The sequence below is a fragment of the Catharus ustulatus genome, chromosome 1, assembly GCF_009819885.2.
Source record: "Catharus ustulatus isolate bCatUst1 chromosome 1, bCatUst1.pri.v2, whole genome shotgun sequence".
Lineage (NCBI taxonomy): Eukaryota > Metazoa > Chordata > Aves > Passeriformes > Turdidae > Catharus > Catharus ustulatus.
Genome location: NC_046221.1, coordinates 23,725,712 through 23,737,997, shown reverse-complemented (window position 1 = coordinate 23,737,997; position 12,286 = coordinate 23,725,712). Strand labels below are relative to the sequence as shown.

Below are 12,286 nucleotides of genomic sequence, written 5' to 3'. Positions count from 1 at the left end.
TATGCTAATGAAAGTTAAGATTTCAATCTTTCAGCTGTGATGCAGTTTCTGTCCTCAGAAGATCTTGAGATAGAGTGCTGTTTTAAATGATGTAATACCAAGCATAAAAAAGTTTGGATTCCTTTTTTTTGAATTGCAGTACTTAGATAATCACATTCCTTTTTCCCAGAAAAGCATATATCTGTATTCATAACAGACAAAAAAAACTGTCATCACCTCAAGGTAAAGAAAAAGGAGAACTGAGAAACAATGGTAGCAGTGAAATCTGTAAATATGTTAAAACAGGGCAAAATGTAAATTTCTCCATTGGTAAACCACGTAGCTGTGGCAAATTATATAATTAACAAATTAGAAGGCTATCAAGTTGACTTCCTACTTGCATAAGCCATCAACATTCACAAAGTGGAATCTAGACACAGCTCCAATCTGTATTTAAACTGCTGTGTCTATCTTAGCAAGCCATCCTGGACAAAGTCCTAATGCTGCTGAAATCAGTGCAAAAAGACAAAAAAGAGATTATTTCAGAGTTTCCAGGATTTCAACATATTTCAAACCAGATCTCCCCTGCCTAAACGGCAGGATGAGCTATCAAGTAATTATTTTCTTAGCAGTAGTCCAAATTTACCAAGTGACTCCTCTGACCAGTGAAGCTTGTTATCCCCTCTTGGTAGGTTTTATTACTAATGATGATCAGTAATTCATTCTATCATGAGAATATGTTTTCTAGAAACTTTTCATTCTAAACTAAAAGCAAAACCATGAACATTGAAATAAGGCATCTAAACTGACATACTGAAATATCTGGAGATAGCAGTTTGGAGAGTTTCATGACCTAAGCCTGTGGAGTCTGAAACCAAAACAGTCAATGATTTCTGACATCTGCAGTGTCCCATAACTGCACACACTAGAGAATTGCATTGGCTCCTGGCTCTGTGGCAAAACCCCCAAAATCCCAGAGGTCTACAGCCCCACAGTCATTCAAATGGAATCCTGTCACCGGGCTGAGAAACCTGAGCTCCTGGCAATCCATAGGTGAAGGAAGTTAATTGAAAGATAAGTCTTTCTCTCCTGATAAATCAGTGGGTTTCAAAGCTGCTGAATAACCTTGCTTTGTTGGGAAAAACTTCCAATCAGCTCTAATCAAACAGTCCCAGATTAAGTTAAGAAAAGCAATTTAATTGAAAGAAGGTGCAGTGAGAGCTCTGGGGGATTTAAGTGCTGAGGGATACCTAAAAAAAAAAAAAAGTGTGTGTGCTGCTACAACCCAAATTTCTTTGTTGGGGCAGTGTAGTACTGAGGTATGAAAAAAAAAAAAAAACTACTGTGGATTTCCCCATTTTCCCCTTGCATCACATCCTGCAGATTGGAACAGTGCAGGGTGATCATCTGTTAATCAGTTGTTCAGGTGATTACTACCGGAGAACAAAAGAAATCATATGTGCGGAAAATAAACCAGGCAGAGAGTCAAGAGAGATGGAACAACACATTTTCTTTCTCTCTTTGTAGTAAATGTCCATTAGAAAATGAAAAAAAAAAAAAAAATCCACCTCAGGCGATTTCTCTGACTCAGGCTCCAGAGATATCTTTGAAAGAACCTGGTTGCATTTTTTTCTCTTTCTGTATTGAAGAAATTAATAAAAGATCAGCATCTGAGGCAAGTTTGAGTTTGATACTGTGTTTTAGTGATGACAACCTCCAATTCCATCTTCAGGTATTCACACCAGTCCAAAGCCCAGTTGCTGCACCAGCTGCTGCATGCATCTATATGAAGGCAAATTAGAGATTTAAGGCAAGATTGAAGGTGTTGCACATGAACTGATGGATGTAGCAAAATGCTTTCAGATGTGCTAAGAAGGTAGAACAGGCTGCCCAGGAAAGTTGTAGCTGCCCCATTCCTGGACGCGTTCCAGGCCAGGGTGGATGGAGCTTTGAGCCACCTGGTCTAGTGGAAGATCTCCTTGCCCATGGCCAGGGGATGATCTCTAAGGCCCTTTCCAACCTCGGCATTCTGTGATTCCGTGAAACCCTGCAGGTGACCGTATTTGGACGGCCATGGGCAAGAGGCTGGGTCGGGGCTGGGATCCGTGAAACCTGGAGGTGACCACGTCTGGATGGCTCTGGGAAAGAGGCAGGAGCAGGGCTGAGCGCCAGGCTGCGGCAGCTGGGGACGCCCTGAGGGGAGCGAGGGGCCTGACTTGTCCCAGCACCCCGCACCCACTCCGCCCGACAGCCTGGAACCGTGGCTGAGAGCGGGGAGGAGACCCCCGCTCCCCATTCATAGCAGCATTTCCTACAACCTTCGGAAAATCTCCGTGAGGAGAAGCCTGTCCCTCCCCGATCCCGCCTCATGGCAGCACGGCTGCTCCGCCGCGCCAAACGCAGGGCGGCCGCACCCTGCCCAGCTCGGCATGTACCGCTCCTCCCGCTCCGCGGACACTCCGGAGCTGTTTTCCCTCACGCTGGCGCCAGAGTTCCCCGTTTCCCAGCGGGCGCAGACACAGCCCGGCCCTGCTCCCGGCCCTTCCCGGCCCTGCTCCCGGCCCTTCCCAGCCCTCCCCGGCCCTGGGCGGGCGGTCCCGGTACGTGGCGGGCCCCGGCGCTCCCTCGGCCTCCGGGCGGAACCGGGCACGGGCAGGACGGAGCTTGAGCTCTGTGGGACTGCCCACGAACGCTCCTTCGGGCTGGGGTCTGTCCTCCCACCGGCCCTGCCCGTGCCTCGTGTCCGCCGCGCCTGTGGGGAACGAAGCCTTTTCTGCACCGGGCATCTCAGTGGTGTCAGCACAGCCAGCGCACCTGAATGTGCTCCTTGTTCCTTCCTGGCACTCCCTCCCACCAGACAGATTCCTGCAGTCAAAACATTTCGGTGCACAGCAGCTCAGCAGCCTGAGTTGCAGGTGCGGGAATCACCGGGCCCTGTGTTTGGAAGGGTGCTGCGGTTTCTCACCATGAAGTTCCCGTAGAGCTAACACGGCCCTGGGGGGGAAGGGGCTGTGAGATCCCACCGAGTGGGCCACCGATGTTTTGCTGCTTTTTAGACACAGCACTACCAAGGATCAGGGCACAAAGTTGCTTTAGCTTCAATTTTTCATCAGGTCTTCAGTAAGAGCTGATGTTATTCCCAGGTCCCAGCTCCTTTCTTTCCCTGGTTAAACTGATGACTCCTTCAGCCCACCTGGCACTGCTGTCAAACTGGGGTTTGTCACAAGCATCCTCTCCCAAAAACTGGGTATTGTTTACTTCAGCAGCTCTGTCATAGGGAACCCTGCTGGCTAACACTGCAGAAACACACAGAGTGTTAATGCTCTGTGTTTTTACAGGTGGGGAATGTATAGTACACTTCCTCATATTCAGGGGCTTCTAAGGCCTCATCTGAAACCCTCTGAGATTCTCCCCTTTCCTTTGATCAATTGGTTGTCCTAAATCTAAACTGCAAATGCTTGGGGAAGGGATATCTAAATGTCCCTTTCTCATGCGTGGATCATAAAACAAAGGCTCAGCTAGCAGTAGAGTAATTTCTAAAACACGGCAATTTTCTAAAACACTGGAACTTGTTTGTGACCATGTCCTAACCACTGCCAGGTTCATGACCCTGAGGTCCATGACCCCAGATACCACATATATCTGTCTCATGCCCTCTCTCCTGCTTCTTCCATCTCTAGTCCTGTTGCACTGACAGATGTATCCAAGAAGAACAGAAGAGCTCAGAAGAGTGGCTGAAGCTATGGAGCAGCAAATCATTCTGCTCACTTGCTGCTGTCTCTGGACTGGCAGAAGAGTGAGGTACCTCTGGCCAGTAAAGGAGCTGCTCCCAAAATTACAGGTTCCTGCTATTCAGATTAGTCACTCTGTGTGCATGAGTGCTAACTAAACAGTCAGCAGTGAAGACACGTACATTGCCCAGATAGATGCAAATAGGCATTTATGGAGAGAGCCTAGTGGATGTGGGACACCATGGAAGTGCAGCTCTTCCATGATTCACATCCCCACCAAGGAGGCAGTTATGTTCCAAAATACCCTGCATGGGGTTGCTGAAGAGTACAACCTTCCATGGAGAAACTCACTTCTCCTTTGCTGTCTATGTTGTGTGTTACAGAAAAAAAAAGATTATAGAACATCTGAGATGGTCTCTGAAAGTTGTGTCTCCTGATGCAGACAAATGGCAGTTCATGTTTACAGTATTTCCCAGCAAATGGTGGTGCATGCAGTTTCTCCTGCTCCACACTTACATGATGCCAGGCATTTGGTCAACGAACAACTCTTCAGAGTCCTGTTAGAGCACAACACTTTGGCATGTCTTTAGAGCTGTGAAACATGACTTGTTTTGAACACAGAAATTACACTTTGTCACTGTGAGAAACTGTTCTAAAAAAATCTTGAATGCTCAGGCTTCACCAAACACCAAGTGAAATACTCTTTCAGATATTTTTGCAACGTTTTGAAAATAAAAAAACCTGAATCTGTACCTTGGGTTTTATGGTGTGGTTTTTCTTTCTTTTTCTTCTACAAAAATACAGATCTTTACATCTGTATGGTATATTCCTGAGCTGTGTATACAGCTCATTTCTCTGATGCATAAGTATCTCTGAGCTCCTCAGGTGAAAGCTGGGGACAAATGTATAATTAGCTGCATTGTAAGATTAACACCTACCCTTGTGACACCTACACTGAAGTCCTAATTGCAGTTGAAAGGTGAGGTTGAAATGTTTCTATGATATCATAAATCTCCTTAGGCTTCAAGACTTTACTGGGATATACAGCACTGCAGTATCTGGTATTGCACTTAGAGCTGTTACGTCTTTTATGTGAATCACCATATGGGTCCTTGAAAAATTAATTTTAAAATGTTTGATTTTAATTTAGCAGTTCTTTCAAGGTAGTACAGCCCCAGCAATCACTACTGGGTCCTTTGGGAAACAGGAGATAAAGGGGAAAAAAAAAAGGAACATTTCTGGAATCACTTTCTTTTGCCCAACTCGGTATCAGCTGGCAGAAGCAATAATGAAGGGGCTGCAGGACTGCTCTCAGCTATTATTGTGCCTGGCTCGCTCTCAGCATGACTCACTGCAGACAATATATAACACCATTCGCAAGGGAAATGAACAGTAAATACTTGGCCCTGGATATTTTTTTAAAATCGCTTCAGTTGTTTTTTTTTTTTCCCCTCTCTGATTTGTATCCCTTTATCCTCGCCCATGTGCTATATAAGCCTCTCAAATCTAATGTCCATAACACCACCCCCCACTGGTAGCAGCAAGCCCTTCCGCTGCTGTAGGGTTTACTTTGCAGAGGTTTACAAGGAGAGGCATTATTGAGAAACTGTATGTGTTAACCCAACGGCACAGGGTTGCTCCAACACCTTCCTTCTGGTTTTTCTTTTCTTGGGGGAGGGGTGGCTATTCCAGCTAAATGCATCTCTTTGCTTTGCCGTAGCAGCCAGGCTAGCTTAGGAAGAAAACCTTGGGGCTAAACAGGCTAGGAGTGCAGCCAAGGGGGTCAGGAGACAGCTTTAAGGATTATACTACATAATTAAAGGCTGACTCTGAACATGCTTCCTGGTACCCTGTGTTCAAACATACAAACCTTTTTAGGTAATAATTCTTGGTCCTTATTTGTATCGGAGGGATTTGTAGGTTAAAGTTGCCATACAGGTAGTGAGTCAGGAATACAAATTATTCATCTAGACTATAAAAAGGCAACACCTTCCTAAACCTGCCCTAGACAGTGAGAACTGAGGGTAAAATATAAATAGATGAACAGGCATGTGTTTTCTTAGTTTGTTTTTGTGAAATGCCCTCTGGGTGCAGCTGATGTCATTCTACAGCAACTTTCTAGATTGAAAATGAGGATTCTTCTCCTGAAGTGTTCTGTGATCAGAACAGGGCCAGAACATTATTCTGCTGGATAAAACCTGAGATACAGAAGATCCACATTCCAGCTTACACTGTGCTAGCTCCAAGGAAGACTTTTTAATCTTCAAATATTTCTAATCAGCTGGAACCAAGACTATAATCTAGGTCCTCCATAATTCATATTCTATGAGAGGACTGCTGCCCCATCAGCCTACAGTACAAGCACTTGCTCTCCAGCCATCCCCCATCCCCAATCAAAATGGCTCCTATAGACTCTTGTGTTTGCTAGAACAGCATATTCTGACATTTCAGGCAAATATTCTAATGAAGTATATGCGAACTGCATTGATTTAGCATTCATTGTCTAAAAATAGGTCCTAGCAAGATGCTGGTACCAGAAAAAGTAGAAGCAGTGGAAAGGAGGAGAAAATACTGAACACATATATTGATAATATGTAGTGTGAGCAAGCACTTGCTTATCTAATGCTATGGTGCACAAATAGATAGAGTCAAGGCAGCATACATTCACTGATTGAAATATATAATTAAGTATGAACAAGGATAAATCATACTTCCACATCAAAGTTGTGAAAAATGCTTTGTATGTTTTGCCTGAATTTCTACCAGAATTATCAGTTTTCTATTTCAAGAGAAGTTGCAATAAGCCAGACTTCATCCTCCATATGATGATGAATTTAAATCAGACCTGTTGGGTTTCTTTTTTGAGGATACTGGCTTTTCTACTTCTTTGGTTAAATTCCAGTGTGTGTAAAGAAGTCCCTTGTCACATATTTAATACAATGGAAAGAGACACCAAATCATTAACTTATTATTACAGACAGAAAGGTGAAGAATCCTGTCCTGTGTAGTCAGCACTGCCTTGTAGTTTTGATGAAGCTCATGTTTGACTGAATCAGTGCCTAATCTTTGCAACATATTACTGTCTAGTATCTGCCTGCTCCCAAGTACTTTTCATTTCTCAAAAATCTCTTGTTTACAACCATTTCCTTGTTTGGTTTTTGCAGAACAAAGACAAAAAGAAATGCTTTATTCTTTAGGTTAGATCTAGATCACATATACAAAGGAGAAGAGAGATTCTGCTACACTTTATTCAATATGATGTTACAAGAAAACAACAGTTACAGCTGACAAACCATTACATCTTTCATAATACAGACAAATTACAAGGTGTAACAAATAATGCGACATTTATTTCACTGTACTGCTTACTATGCTGTTCTTCTGAAGTATATATATATTTAATTACATTAACATTGTTTTCATGTACCAGCCCTCCCCTTTTTTATTTGTTAAAAAAAGAACACCTCTTAGTGCACCATACAAAAATCCGCATGGAAGCTGGCAAGCAGGAATTTTGTATGCAGCACCATTGAAATGCATTTTGGGGGATGGGAATTATTAGTGCACCCTTTATTTTAGATTTTTTTGCTTATGTGAAAAATGCAAGGCAGTAACGTACAGTCACTCCACCTAAATGCTGGTAGAGGAGAGTATTGTTATGCTCAGTAATGCAACCTAATTCTGTTTATATGGGGTATTTGCATTTTGCTCCTTAGTCTGTACAGCCTTAACCTTTTATATAACAAGGATTACAAACCCAGTAATATTCACAGATGAATATTTTGTATATGAGCATATCAGAGCATTGACTACACATCTGGTTGCGTGCACTGACACAGGGGTGTACATAACCCACTAACCCACAGGGTATTTATTTATTCATCTTACCTTCTCTTCCCAGGAGTCTAAAGTGCAGAAGCCCTACACAGCAAAGAGAAAGCAAAACCCCCTGTGCCTCTGTCTGCAGCAGATTGAATTTTCACTGTTGTACTGATGACTTGTCCTAAGCCATGGTTCTGATTAAGAGTGAGAATTAAAAAGAACCAACTGATCTAGGGTACATTACATTCAGTAATGTAATGCCAGAACTGTTGGAGTGTCCTGTCTGGGTGGTGCCTGCTGGGTGTGGATTAGAGTTGATCTGAATCCAGCAGGAGGGAGGACTGAGCAATCTCCAGCTGGTTGATTTGTAAATTTAGGTTCTGTGAACTTGAACTTGTAAGGACTCTCTATGTCATGCAGACCATATCTATCACCATCTTCCCTTCCCCATTCACTTGATATTAGATCCCATAGAGTTAGAACATGCCCTCCCACTTTTATCTGCCTGCTATACCTGCTGCCCTGTCGGAACAAAGCCACATCCTCTCAAGTATCACTGGGACAGATCTACTGGATCTCAGCCAAGTGGTAGGAAAATGCAAGTTAAGCTGCTGCTGGCTACTGACTCTGAGCAAATCCCACAGTTTCTCCAGGACTGTGCCCCAAAGACTATTGGTCACCGAAGCCAACTTTTGACTTCAACAATGGGACAATGTTGACAATGTGAAATGTCACGTTCCAGGCACACACAGCACATCTGGAAGGCTGGGCTACTTCTTGTCTCTTTGAAGATTCTTTGGGGAACTGATTTCAGAAGGATGAGAGAAAACGAGAGTAACACTACTGATCTTTGTTGAAGCTGTCTCAAGAGCATTGATCGGATTTAAACAGTCCTTTCTGCAACACTGAGAAGAGCTGTGGTGAAAACAGCTGGAGAGGTGAGCAGCTGTTTGGGGGTCCTTACTGATGGGCTAACCATGCAGGTGAGGGCTCTGCTGGAAGGGAGAAGAGGAAACTAAGGCTGTAATGGCCAAAGGAGCTTCTACTATCTCAAAAACCTTGATATTTCCCAGCAGATTTAACGTTACAGAAGATTAATTTGCAGTGCTCTTGTGAAAAGCACCATCCTGCTCAGCCTAAGTTGCCTTGTTGCCAGAGCCTCCATGGGAGAGCAGCAAAACCAAGTCGCAACAGGCAGTCGGAGTTCCAGGAAAGGAGGTGCAGAACTAAGAGACCCTGGTCACTCCTTAATGATCAGTAGGTGAGATAACTTCATTACTGTGAATATTAAGTTGCTGTCTGGAAACCTAGATATTTATGAACTTTTGTTCAGGAAATTAATTAAGCTTGAAGATTTTTTTTTAATCAACTTTATTTCAGTGGTTGCTTAAAAGAGGGAATGGGCCAGAGAAGATAATCTCATGCGCACATGTGTGTTCACACACATACACACACATACATACCTTAAGCAAACACTGTACATGAGTCACTATGGATGGCAATGTGCTAGGCTTGTGGGAGCAGTTGAGGAATTACTCTCTATACTACACCTTCAGATGGTTAGTTGAGCAGTGTAATTGCTTGCCTTCAAATTTAAGCTGTCAAGTAGAAGCATCTATGAAACTACCCTTATATTCCTAATCAAAATCTTTGTTACATTTTCAAAAATTCTTCAGATTTTGCAGCAAGTTTTTTTTTTTCTAAAAATAGCTAATTTTAATCATCAAACTGCACACAATTTAAGTAGCAAAGATAATGTATAAAAGACTTTTCTCTTACAAAAAAAAAAAAGAAACATGAAACCCAAACAAACCACGTCTAAGGCAGTTTCAGTGTGTGATAAATTCAAAAGTTCAGTGGTCAATTTTCCCCCTATAAACACAGGGGAAGAACTGTAGTAAGTTCTAATAGGATTGTGACTGAAAGTGGCTTTCAGATGGCTTTTAGCAGATCCTGAAACAGAGATGTCATTGGGGAAAATTGTCTTTTAATGGCTGTGCAAATATTGAGAATATTTCCACGGTTCAGTTCTTTGAAAGTGTAGACTCCTATCCTAGTTCATTAAGAGACCTTTTGTAGCTACTTCTGCATTCAAGGATTTGCCTTATTGGGTGTCTTTCTTATTAAACACTGCTGGAGTTTAATAAGATGGCAGTAGCATAAATCCTTTCCTCTCCTTTTAAACACTGAAAGCTAACCAAAGCGTTACCACACTTCTTTAAAATGTAATTCAATGCATCCAGCAAGCAAAGGATGTCAAAATTACGTGTAGAATAATATTGCCTAGCAAGTGCTTCTGTCTGAGCAGGACTATAACTCAACAGTGATTTTTGCACAATACCCTGCCCTCTCTGAATGCAAAGTTGTAAACAGGGCAGTTTTTTCACACCCCTGAACACAATGCTCTCCCCAGCCAAAATGTAGCAGGGGCTTCCTTTTCTAAAATCACACACACAGCTTAGTTTCTTGCAAAGTTTGCATTTGAATGATTCATTCAGAAAGGTATCTAAAGACTAAGGATCATGTAGTGCCTTCCAGTCAGCTCAGAATACCTATGGAAAATAACTCAAAAGGTGCTTTGGTGTGGAACAGCAAACAGTCTGGGATGAGGAGAATTCTCCACCTTGCTTTGTACGTGGCAAAGTAACACAGCTAGATTTAATGGCTCATTCAAAGGAAGTATTTCTGTACCTCAGTATCTGCCTTGAATTAAACAGAACAGTTTTATCATCTCTGTTTTCAAGAAAATATTCCAAAAAGTAACTAGCGTGAGGAAAAGCATAGTGATGTTAGCCAAGACCCATAAAAGAAAGATATATTCTTGAAGGGAATAAAACCATAAGGAATTCACTGTGTATCTATCAGCTGCATACATCTCCTCATTTTTGCTTTGTCGTTCTTACAGGCCTATTTTGAAAACTGGCATGCTACATAGCCTAAGCAGAGTAACCAAATTTAGAGTACTGAAGTAAACATGCAATTATTGCCATGTTTTTAAATGGATATGAATGGTCTGAGGGGATAATGAAAAAAGAAATAACCCAACAACACTTGAGGAAGAGTGGCAAGGTGCTGTAATTGTCAGCTGATCAGACAAGTTGGGCTTGCCCTGGGAAGAAATAGTCTTCCCATTGGTTGCAAACTATGCACAACCCTCAAAGAAAACACACAGTCCTTTATGCCACTGTTGGCTCTTTTTGTACAGTTGTTACTGAAGAGGTGTGAACACCAAATGTGTTGTCTGAAAGTATTTAAGACGTTGCTGGTGAAAGCATAAAAATCCTTACAAAGATGCAGCGCTGCAGTGGAAAATCAAACAAAATCAAACACAAAAGACTGAAAGAGTACATGCCATGTATCGGTCAGCAAAAGCTTAATCTTCACATAGTTCTCTGAAATCACAAGGTATCCAAATGCGTGCAAGGTTTTAAATAAATTGCAGGGAAAAAACAGGGTCTTGCCAGCTTCAATTTTCTTTTGAATGAAATCCACCATAGAGACAGAAAGGAAACAGGCCGTGGTTCCTTCCTGGTGTCGGCCTCCTCATTAGGTTTTTGTTTCCCTCCTCCAACCTGGTAAATTTAATCCTGTAAGGAAACAATATAAATTATAATAAGCCTCATGAATTGCATTTTAAAATGTTTTTTTTTTTCACTTGGTAAAAGATAGGTTAGGCCAAAGCTAGTTATGAAGACGCCAGCTCAGAGTGAAGGGCAGACTTCCAAAGCATGTTTAGAACTGGTACCTCCGGAAAATGAACTTAAAACACCAATGTTTTCGGGGTGGTCGCCTAAGTGAGATATATTAATCCATATTCATGTGTCTGTGCCCCAAGAGCTAATCTCACGGGTGCCATTAGCACTGACATTCTCCGGGGAAATTATAGACAGCTATGAACAGTCATCTCTTCTAAAGGTGGTCACACCCCCTGAATGCAAAGGAAGGTTGCTAAAAATGCTGGCAGAACTACAGGAGTTCACAAGCTTTTTTTGCCCCTTCTCTCCCTAGTTATCTCCTCCATAACAATGCTTGTAACCAGTTTTTAAAAAGGTCTCAGGTTTCCTTCCCAAGAGATGTTTGGGGCACCTCGAGACAAATCACAAACATTTCTGCAAACGTAACCAGGTTATGGAGCTTCTTAGTGTGCTGTCTAAATGTATTCACCTTTATTTCAGGGTATTTCTATTACTAGGCAGATAATTGAAAACTCTCAAATATAAAAATAAACACTATCAATAGCTTCACTTATGTCTTTCACTCTACTGGTGTAGAAGCTCAAAGCAATGGCTGGACTTGCATGAATGTATCTTAATGTTTTTGAGGTTTACACAAAACAGGAGGCAGGCTGAGAATGTGGGACAGGAAAACAAAATATCCAATAACTGCAAGAAGAGCCACCTGAAGGCAGAATGAAGGCTAGATGAACTGGATGAACTGAAGCCACTGAAAGGATTTTATAATTAACACATTTAACTCTTAATAAATCTCCAAGTAGAATTCTATGCCAAGAAATAAAGTGAGATTTTCTGAATAATTGTGAAAATACATTTGGTGAGTTCTCCAAGACTGGAACTACAGACCTGATACATTTTTAAAATGCAGTTGAAGGAAGACAGACAGATGTGAAGGAATTTCATCCCTTAAAAAAAAAAGAATGCTGAAATATTCATTGAGCGTGGAACTGGTTTGCATTAGCATGTCCTAAAACTATTTAAATCAAACTGGATGCAGGTGCCAGTGAATCTAGTCTAGTC

The 12,286-nt window shown here is 42.1% G+C and overlaps 1 protein-coding gene across 5 annotated transcripts in view; it reads right to left on the bottom strand.

The window, feature by feature from the left end:
* Window positions 1–12,286, bottom strand: part of CDK14 (cyclin dependent kinase 14) — a 514,904-nt gene that overhangs the window by 182,467 nt on the left and 320,151 nt on the right. For 4 of the 5 annotated variants that reach the window (XM_033083300.2, XM_033083326.2, XM_033083335.2 and 1 more), the window contains one exon: window positions 6,941–11,119. The exons of the other annotated variant lie outside the window; for it this stretch is intronic. The gene's annotated coding sequence lies outside the window, so the exon portion shown is untranslated. Of the gene's footprint in view, window positions 1–6,940; window positions 11,120–12,286 lie in introns of those variants that run through there. 5 annotated transcript variants of the gene reach the window in all.